The sequence below is a fragment of the Centruroides vittatus genome, unplaced genomic scaffold (assembly GCF_030686945.1).
Source record: "Centruroides vittatus isolate TY-2023 unplaced genomic scaffold, ASM3068694v2 contig_460, whole genome shotgun sequence".
Classification (NCBI taxonomy): domain Eukaryota; kingdom Metazoa; phylum Arthropoda; class Arachnida; order Scorpiones; family Buthidae; genus Centruroides; species Centruroides vittatus.
In genome coordinates, this window is record NW_027122256.1 from 135,363 (window position 1) to 146,494 (window position 11,132).

The window sequence follows — 11,132 nt, forward strand, 5'->3', positions numbered from 1 at the left end:
TATCAAAGTTGCAGCTTCTTGGAGATCTTTAACTAAAACTCTAGCTCTTATATCCTAAATTTCATAAATTATAGAAATAAAAGATGTCAATTTATTTGAATATATGAAATAAATCTATAGTTCTGTGCAAAGTAAATACTTACATGTATATCCAATTCTCTTACAATAACTTTTAGTACTGTTCGAAGAATTTTAAAGTTTACTATTCCCACTTCGGGGCAATCTAAAGCAACATCTATTAATTGATTCAATGTAAACGTTTTTGTATCCATAATTAATTTTTTTCACTAATCTAATTGAAAATTAATGCAAACGTATAATTTATCGATTAAATAATTAAAACAGTTATTGCTTAAAAGAGTTAATAATGTATAATCTGATATTATTATTACTATTATTGTACAGATATCAGAATGAATTATTTGTTGAAGAATTTTAGTAAATATTTTTAGATGTACAAAAATTACATTTTCAACTGTAGAATTAAAAATACTGTATTTGTTACATCTTTAATATTTTCTTTGATAATCTTTATTAAAAATTGATCTTTTTTTAAATTTTTTTAAATGTTGTTACGCTTTCTGGTAAGTCTAGAAAGTATTTTACACTATTCTTACATTTTCTAGAGGAGAAATATCTTTTAAACTTGAATTTACTTTATCATTTATACTGATTGAATTAATATTAGCTACTATACTTATGATACACAGTAATAATTATTTCTTATTCAATGGAATAATTGGACAAGTTTGTTCTAAATTAATTTAGTTTGAACGTTTTAACTGCTCTAAAAATTACTATTGAGTTTCCTAAGGTAAAGTAAAGACTATTAGTCATTATAATAAACTACAACGACATATATCCGAATTGAACTAGCCTACACTGTCATTCGTGAAGTCACACTCGTCATAGATAAAAAATCTTAAGCGTCCTCAAATTTAATTTAACTTTTTGTATAAAACAATACAAAGATGAATCGAAATTATGACCAAGAACTAAGGCCAATCACTCATTTTTATAATTTTGGAGAAATGTTTACCACGAACTCTAAACCGTAAATAATGATAAATAAATCTCTTATTGTAGGGTTCCAAGCATTAATTAAATCGTGACTAGGGATTGCAATTGCTGGATCCCTCATCCAGCAATCCAGCTGGATCCAGCGCATTCTTCGGCCTGCTGGATCCAGCGCTGCGGATCCGCAAATACTCAATTAACTTTCTAAATAATTGCGCAAAAGTCTACGTCGTCGCGTTGCCGCTTTGCTAACTACTAGACTGCTACTAATTACTTACTCACTACTTTACTAACACTAATAATTAAATTACTTATAAATAAACTATACCTTAATCAATCCAACAAAATTTAATAAAATAATAACGTATTCAATCGCTTTTAACGATCTTCCTCAGTTACAAAAAAATACAACATTAACTATAGAACATAAAATGTGTTTCGAATAAATATAAAAAGAATAGTGCTTAATTAAATTCCATTTTTAAACAAGATACATAGATGTACTGCCAGGTCTAATAATTTGTATACCGATGGTCTAATAATTTGTACTGACAGGTCTAATAATTTGTATACTGCCAGATCTAATATATTGTATACCGACGCAATCCCACTGTTTTCAAACTTTTATGAAACGATAAAAAGAAAGAGGATCGGAATTCAACAACGGGTATATATTCGGTGCCTTTACACAACCAACGTTTCAATTCCAAGCTTGTTTATATGGGTGCAACGATGCGCAGTTTAAAACAAAGGCTCAAGAGCACAAATATACAATCAGTAAGAACCTTGACAACACTGCGCTGCCATCATACGCAAGAGAGAAGGATGTTAACGTCCAATGGGATCAAGCGGCAATTATAAAAACGACGACGAATAGGCAAACGGTCAAACATCTTGAGAGATTGGAAATCTGCAAGGCGCACATGACAACTGATTGTATAAACCATAGAGATGCGGACTCATTGTCTACCATGTGGAGATCCTTTTACATTAATTAATGTTATTAACGGACAATGCTGGTTTCATTGGATCTTATATACAGGGTGTTTTTTTTTTAAACTGACGGTATTCAGAGACATCTGTAGAGCAATCTAACAGCCGGACTGTCGCCAAATTTGGAAGAGTGACTAAGGACGACATGGGAAAGAGATTCCGCGAAGAAAAAAGGTAGTACCCAAATTTTCCGGTAAGGGTGGATTTGGCGCTGTTCTAGCAAAACAGCTAAGAATCTGCATAAAATCCAGCTGCAATTAACAAACACACGAATGAATAATCAGACAGAGGTTTCAGTGTAATAACGAAAGTTTAATTAATCAGCAAATAACTTTCTCCCTTCTTCAATGTGATCACCGTCCTGCTGGACAACTCATTGCATCCTGAACACCGTGTTCTCTATGGCCGAACGTAACATGTCCGCAGGAATGTTCATCACAGTTCGAGAAATGTTGTCCTTCAAAGTCATCAAGTTTGGGACACTACCAAGATAGACCTTGGACTTTAAGTAACCCCACAGGAAAAAGTAACATGGGGTTAGATCCGGAGAGCGAGGCGGCCCATGCAAGTGGAAAAAAGCGACTGATGACCCTTTCTTTAGTGAAGTTCTGGTAGCTTTTTCTCTACAACAGCGCCAAATCCTCCTCTACCGGCGAATTTAGGTACTACTTTTTTTCTTCGCGGAATCTCTTTTCCATGTCATCCTTACTCACTCTCCCAAATTTGGCGACAGTCCGGCTGCTAGATTGCTCTACAGATGTATCTGAGTACCGTCAGTTTAAAAAAAAACACCCTGTATATATTTTTTCCGCTATTTATTTTGTTTATTTATCTATATTTTGTCCGTTTGGGCGTTTTCCGTTAATTTTCATATTTATTCCGAACACATTTTATGTTCTATATTTAATGTTCTATTTTTTTGTAACCGAGGAAGATCGTTAAAAACGATTGAAAACGTTATTATTTTATTAAACTTTGCTGGATTGATAAAGGTGTAGTTTATTTAACTTATTCTACTTTCAGTACATAGTTTTATATACCTATAAATAACTACAAACTAATATGTAGAGCCTATATATGAAAACTGGTAAGACTGATAGCCACTTAGCCACTGATTATCCGTCCTTACATTACTATAATATATTAATATAAATTAATCAGTAGAATTACCTTTGCTATTATTTAACTTAAAGATTACATTATAATTATAATCTAACTAAACATTTAAAGTTAATTATCTCTATCTCAAATGTTAAACCGAACCAAAGTTAAGTTTACTACCTAAATGTGTAAGAAGTTTTACTGATTTATGGTGACCAGTCTAAATAATAAAAGCTTTTTAAGTATTTTTCAGTCCTACTCCACTGTGCGCTGCCTTCTTGAAACGTTACTTTTTGGCAATGAATATATATTGGTAGTAAATCTGTTGTTATTTTCTTATTTTCTTAAAATATTATTTTATCGCTACACTTGTGTTTATCTCTTCAATAATTGAGGTAATTCGATATTAAATGTTGTGATTAATTAAAAATAGAATAATAAAAATGAAAAATTCTTTATTTTACTCTTATTTCAATCAAAATGGTGAAAGGTAAAATATGCTAATTTTATAGCTTTTGCACTTTGCAGGATAAATTTATTACTTTATTTGATATTTTACTAATTTTACTTTCCCGGTTTGTATACATAACCGGGAAAGTAAAATGAAAAGTATTGAAATCGTGTCAAATTTAACTCTCCGGCTTTTTTGCAAATATGCACGTTTTGAGACCTCCTAAACCCGAAAAAGTCACAGAAAGTCAAGAAAAATTCTGTAAATGTGTATGTTTGTATATTTGTTGGGTTCTATTTCGTTTAATATCTCAGGATAGAGTAATGCTTAAGAAACGAAATTTGGCCTATTAGCTTGTGTATAAGTGACATCGATGCTATTAAATTTTGGTGGTAAAAGATCGAGAGAATGGGGAGATAGAAGGTCACCTGTCATATTTCGAGTAGGGTTGGACTTAATTAAGATTAGCATTTACAGTTTTCTTTATAAAACTCATTTCTACGCTAAAAATTAAGTCTTTTGTCATATAATAATTAAAAAATAGAACGTTTTTATAATAAAATCTCATAACAGATGGCACTATACACAATTTTATTTATTTATTATGATTAATAATATAAAAGTTAATTTTTAAATAAACTCTCACAACAGTCGGGAAAGTTAAGTAAGTCGTTGCTAGATTGTGATTACAGTGTAGCCTGATTTACAATAATTGGTTAAATTGCACCTAGGTAGTCCAAGATGGCGGCCTTACCTGTTGCGACTGGCGACGCTCCCGACGGCGACTGTTGCGAGCGATACGCGATCACGTGATCCGCGACCTGTTCGGAAATCTCGGCGCCAGAGACTGTAGAGGGCGCTTTTCGAAATCTGGCAATTTTTTTTATGCAAATCGCTTCGTTCGTCGTTGATTTTTTCCTTGCGGTGAAATTATGCAAATTTTCGTTTCCTTTCGCAAGGTCGTGGCGTATGCGAGACGTTTTGGTTTTTGGTCCTCTAGAATTTTCCTACTGCTCTCTTTACGGTACGTGCCCTCCCTTTTTTTCTCCTTTTGTATCTAGGTTTATTCCTGACGTTTTGCATTTTGATTATTTCGTTTTTTTTTTTTGAAATTTAGAAAGAAAGAAAAAAAAGAAAAAACCCGAGAATAATAATAATAATGTCGACCGAAGTGTGATAATTTCGGAACAATTCTGGACTAGGTGTGATTCGGTAATGTTTTTTGAATTGCTTGGAAGCAAATTTAACGATTTGAAGATGGACGAGAGAATTCCGTATGACGTGAAATTGGCCGTAAAACTAGGTTTGCAACACGTGGAGGCCGTTTGTACCGCTTGTTCCCGTGCGTCGAAGTTGGTGTACCGTGCCGACAGGAACTCCGTGGCTATGAGATGCGCCTATTGCAAAAAGAACACCTCTTCCGCTTTCGAAGGTACCTTTAGGGGTAAGTGCGGGGTATACTATAGATTACTCCCTATGGAATTTCGTGTGTTTGGGTATATATCTGAACTCAGGGGACCGAGTCGAGTTCAACGATACTCTACTTTTGGACCGGAGATGAAAAATAAAAAAGTTATCATACTTTTTTCCGGCGATCGCGCGATGATAGGGAGTCGCGCCGCTCTCCGCTAAGTCGGCCTCGCTATCGCGATCGGGAGTCCCGTCGCTTGCCGTTAAAATCGCCTTTAGTAGACGTTTCCCCCCTTTTTTTACTTTGTTCAAGAACTACCGTGAATCGATCACTAGTTTAGCACATGGCGGCGTGTGGTGACGCCCATACGAGAGGTCAGTCGGGCCGCCATGTTCGCTGCCATAAGTAACATCAGAGTCGGTAGATTAACTGGTCTTTCGACTACCTATCTTCGCTAGTAGCTAAAATCAACTAGAGACAAATGTTACCACCAGGGGCATTGCAATCACTACAAGAGCGCTAGATCGAATCGCAGTGAGGTCGAATATTTTTTTTTTAATTGAAAGTTATATAACCTTCGAGTTCGATTTCATAATTTTCTATGAATTTTATTATAAGAATGAAAAGGCTTTTATTTAAACCCAAAACCAGGTTTATGGATAAATAAATGACACTTAATAAAACATTAAACACCTTCCATCGCTGAGAAATGTTTATTTAATAAAGATTGATATTCAGTTAAATAAATGACAAGGAACAAAACTGAAATAATAGTACAATTATTAAATTGTGCTATTATGCCAATTTATTATACGTTAAAAATTTATTATACATACAAACAAATTATATTACACATAATTATAATAATAATTATTATTATTTGCGCTATTAAAATTTACTTTAAGTGAGAAATTTTTCTATGTTTTTTACTTTCAATTGATGAAATAAATGATTGATTAATCGTTCGCGTGAAAAAATGCAATCGACAGGTAACAAAAAAGTGCAAAAATCTGGAGGTCAAGTAGGACTTGTGACCAGCATTGTGGCATCCTATCATCAATGTAACAGAACACTGATTTAATATAATATCCATTATTGAAAAATAAACATTCATGTTTGGGTTTGTTAATTGTTCACATACTTTGCTTTCTGCCCAGTACATCAATTGGCAAAGCTTATAGCTTGGATATAACAAACCTCCTCGAGATTTGATGAATGTAAATGTCTTCTCTGGTGCAGCATCTTCAGGTTTTGCTGTTAATATATTTTTGCATTCATCACAACCAAGTGATGGCAGCAGATGACGAACAATGTAACCTCCTAAATAATGTAAAATAAACTTAAATGTTTCTGGTGCACAATAATCGTGATCTAATAATTCATTGATCAGTAGGATCTCCACAGGGCAGGCTTGGATTACAAAGCAAATTTTGTAAATGTTCTTCCAATTGTTCTTGAACTTCCTTAAATGGTTTTTTATGACTCTGAAGAAGATTTTTTTAAAGTAACAAGGGAAGATCCAGGATCAGTTTGAACTGATGCTCGTTTGGGAGGACGAACCAAACTGTACACAGTCATCAGTCTATACAGGTAATCCCCTAACTATCTACGAGTCTGGTTTTTTATGCGAGCATGATTTGGGCTCCTAATACTCTGTGCCAAATTTCAACTCCTGACATGTACTCCTTCATACCTCTAAGCTGGTAAGACAGCAGGCAGTACGACTTTATAAACAAGATATAGTCTTGTCAATAAAACACACAGTAATAGTCAGTTTTTGAAAAACACAATAAACGATTCATTTCTTTTCAAGACTTATATCTTATGAAATACCTTTTTCAAATTTCATACTATAGAAAAATACGTTTCAAAGCTTCGTAAGTTACAATTACCACAAAATTTATCAGGATTTATTATTATTCTACTATTATATTTCGAAATATAATTTTAACCACATCTTAGTTGAAGAATTAATCGTTTTTCAGAATAGTTTATGTCCGTAAACAAATACCGTATATCTCCGCGGATAAGACGATAGCTGAATCATAAAAAATGGGCCCCAAAATCCGGGGTCGTCTTATACGACAGATACAAAACAAAATTAGATTGAAATTTATATAAATTAAAACCATTATAAAAAGACAGACGAACCTTAATTATTTACTAGAAGATAGTAGGGTATGTGCACAAAATAGAATAGCCCATAAAATGCTTTTGTGAATAGTCAGTCATTACCCGAATGCCCGAATCAGTGCGAATGTTTGCAACAATCGCAAGGCAGCGCTGCCAGATGCAAGGAAATAAAAGTTGTTTATTCGAAAAATTACAAATAGGACACAATTTCCGTATACACTATACAGTATTATTATTCAGATGATGATCGCTGATCTAAACTAAATTCGTAGCCCGTTGATAGTTTGGAGGTCGTCTTATAGGACAGATATATGCTAAACCCATAAAACTTTGACGAAAATTTATACCCCGTCTTATCTGAAAATCGTCTTATCCGCCGAGATATACTGTAATCCTCGCATATAAAAGTTGTTTTAATACTACAGTATAATTGAAAATGCTTATTTTTTCCAGCAGAGACCAATCTTCTTATATGCATTGTTCAGAATACACTTTTAGAATTGACGTTTGATAACTTTCAATCAAATGAGAATCTTGAGACAATCATAAAAACGAAGAAACCGTGTCGATCTAACATATTTTTCAGAGCCATTATTTAATTACATGTACTGTATAACTGTCCATTTTTGAACCTAATCTATAGAGTTTGTTATAAGGTAATTTAACCTAACTTTTATCCTCTGATTTCTAAAGTGTAATCTAAAACGAAATTATTCCTTTTATTACAATTGAAGATATTTTAGATACACCAAACTTCAAACGCAACATGTAAGCTGGAATTTTATTATATAGAATAAAAATTCTCGAAGATATAAAGCAAGAACAAGTTCCATTTTATCATAATAAGTAGTTGCCTATAGAGGAGCAGCATAACGTAATACAGATAAAATCATTGATTAAAATAATTTTATATAAATATGAGCAGAATTAAAATTAGCTTAAAAGAATCGGCCGTATAAAACTCAGTGCCATTTTAGCCTTTCGCATACTATAATTTTTGGCCTGTAAAAATTGCCCAGAAGACGAAAATAAAACTCCCAGTTATATGTAATTTGAGACAATTTGTAAAGATTGATTATTAAAAAATTTAATAAAAAGATTTCCCAATTACAGGAACCAAAGATATAGGACGACCATTTTTGAGATAATCGCCTTATTTTATATATTGGAATAATCAATGATTGAATCCCTGCTTTTGGAAAACTAGAATTTCTGTTAATAGATTGAAAAACTTCCACAACTGTAGAAAGGATCTTTTCTGAAAGACACTAAATATTTTGATCTAATAAAAATAATTCCAGGTGAGATTTAAAATGATTAATTTCTCCTTTTATCTCCTCCAATGTAAAATCTATAAAACATTGTCTCTATTGGAAACACTTCATACACATTCATTGACAATTGTTCATCATTAATAATTAAAGAATGTTCTTTGGAGAATTTAGCAGCATAAAAATTGAACCATCTTTTCAAGATATTTCTTCAACTATAACTTAATACACTTTTATGTTTAAAACTATTAATTGTTTGCCAAAATATTTTAGAATTATTGAATGACACTAACCTCTAGTGATGTAACGAATAGTATATTCGGCCTCAGCCGAATACCGAATATTCGGCCAGGAGCGTGGCCGAATTGCCGAATTTTCGGCCAAACTATTCGGCTTGATTAACGCACATATAAAAATTAGCGCGCAAACCTCATTATGCAAGGATCGCGCACCCTGCTCTCTATTGGCCCAATGTCACTACGATTTTTTCTTCCAGTAGGTCTAAATTATTTAAATTTATTAATTAAATTATAATTATTAAAGTTAATATGAGATGGAGCCTAACGTCTACCTCTAGTGCCAAATTGGTTTATAATTTATGTAATAGTCGTAAATAGCCCGATATGATTCGGCAGTTGTTGGTATTTAGATGTAAGTTACAACTTTTAAGTTATTTTATTTGCAATTGATCTTTTTAACTCTTTAATTAAGCAGTAAAATTTTATTTTTACTACGTATTTTTAGACTGAATAGTACCCTAAGGATATACTTTAGTGGGAACATATGGTCTAGTTTCTCCCCAGATGTGAAACAGTTCAAATATATTATTGGGGGGTTTCTATTTGTGAAGTTTTGTGATATTTTGTTGCTATTGTTTTTGTCAATATTTTTAAAATTAACATGATTTCAAATGTTATCTTTTGCATATAATGAGAAATGCTCATTCTTTGCTTTATATATAAAATAAATTATATAGTAGTTACTCATCTTCTAGAAATAAGTAATTATTTAATTAAATACGATAAGCTTCAATAAAACGTTTCGTAAATCATTTTAAAATATCGTAAAAAATATTAAAATATACAGGAATACGAATATAACATAATTAACTAAACAATAACACTAATACCCGATACGTTCTAACCTACATGCCATCAATGCCATAAGATATCGGGCTAGATAAAGGCTATAATATTATTTTAATTACGAAATAATTTACTAGAGTTAGACGCTATTTCTTATTCACTTTAATAATTATAATTTAATGTTTAGCATTAATAAAAGTTTCCGAAATGATTAATTTACTGTGTTTTTGTTATTTCTTACTCCTGTTTTTAGGTATTCGGTATTCGGCCGAATAGCGAAAGATAAGCCGAATAGGCCGAATACTGGGTAGTAACCGAATATTCGTTACATCACTACTAACCTGCTATTTAAATTCCAAAAATATGACTGTTATTTCTTTTGACATAATACTTTATACTCTTTCAAATAGTTTTTATAGAAAGCATAATGTTCTATTATATTTAACTTTTTCCCTTCATAAACAATTTTCACAGATTTTTTTTTATGATATAATTCTCCCCATCATATCATGCATTTCTTATATGGCTTTTATAAGGAACAGATTTAGCATCGTGAATTAAGTCCAGGAACATTGCTGCTTTAACTATACAATCCATTAGATCATGGGGTTCCCAATAAAAGTTTGGGGTTCCACAATAAAATCCGTTAAGTCCAGTGATGTATAAATGTGCAAACGCGGATTTGGGACGTGAGGTGTAATTGTTCTAGTCTCGGATCACCATTCCAGAGACTATACACATGCTAAAGTTATTTACAGCTGTATAAACAGTGGAAACTGATTTTTCGGCAACAGAAAGAATCGAAATCGTGATATAATATTTGACGAGGTAACGGAAACCATAAAAACAGTAAAACATAAACAGTTTCTATCATACGGAACATATCCATTCTATATATCAGATTCCATATATTAGGAAAGCAATATTCTTATTTACACCTGCGATATTATAAAATAGAAGTTTCGTATTATCATTATAATCCAAGTACAGAACTTTATATTGGTCATGCTCTTTATCATTGTAAACTATATTACTAAAAAATATTGTTCTCTATCTGTAGATAATTTCAACTTTAAGTTATCGTTACAAAAGTTTCTGAACCTTAAATAAGGTACAATATCACTATTTTTATCGTTATCCTCTATACTTGCGAAGTAATCTGTATTTACCTTAGTTAAATTACTGTGAAGACGCTAAATAACAGATAAAATCACTTTCCTACGTACATATTACAAAAATGGATGACATGCGATAGACAGAGGCATCTTACCGATTAACAAAGAAAGTGAGGTGACCATGCGGTTATCTATATATCATGGTTTAAAGTATCTTTATTTAGTTATGGCAACGCGACACGTAGACAATCTGCCGAGGAAAATGCTTCTCGAAAAATCTTTTTTGGAAAATTGGCCCTTATTTAGGTGTTACAAACGTGAAGAAAATCCGAAAAACTCCACGTGTGATAGTGAGGCGCGAACCCACAACCAACTATCAGTGTTCGTTCGGCAGTTTTATCCCCCTCGGCCATTGTTGGCACCTTTAAAGTATTTTAAAATAAAAAATTTTATTTTTCTTATTCTTATTCTTTAGTATTGAATTTTTATTTAATCTCTCCCGTAAACATTTATTGTACTGTTCGTCATGTCTATTCATCTATATCTATATATATA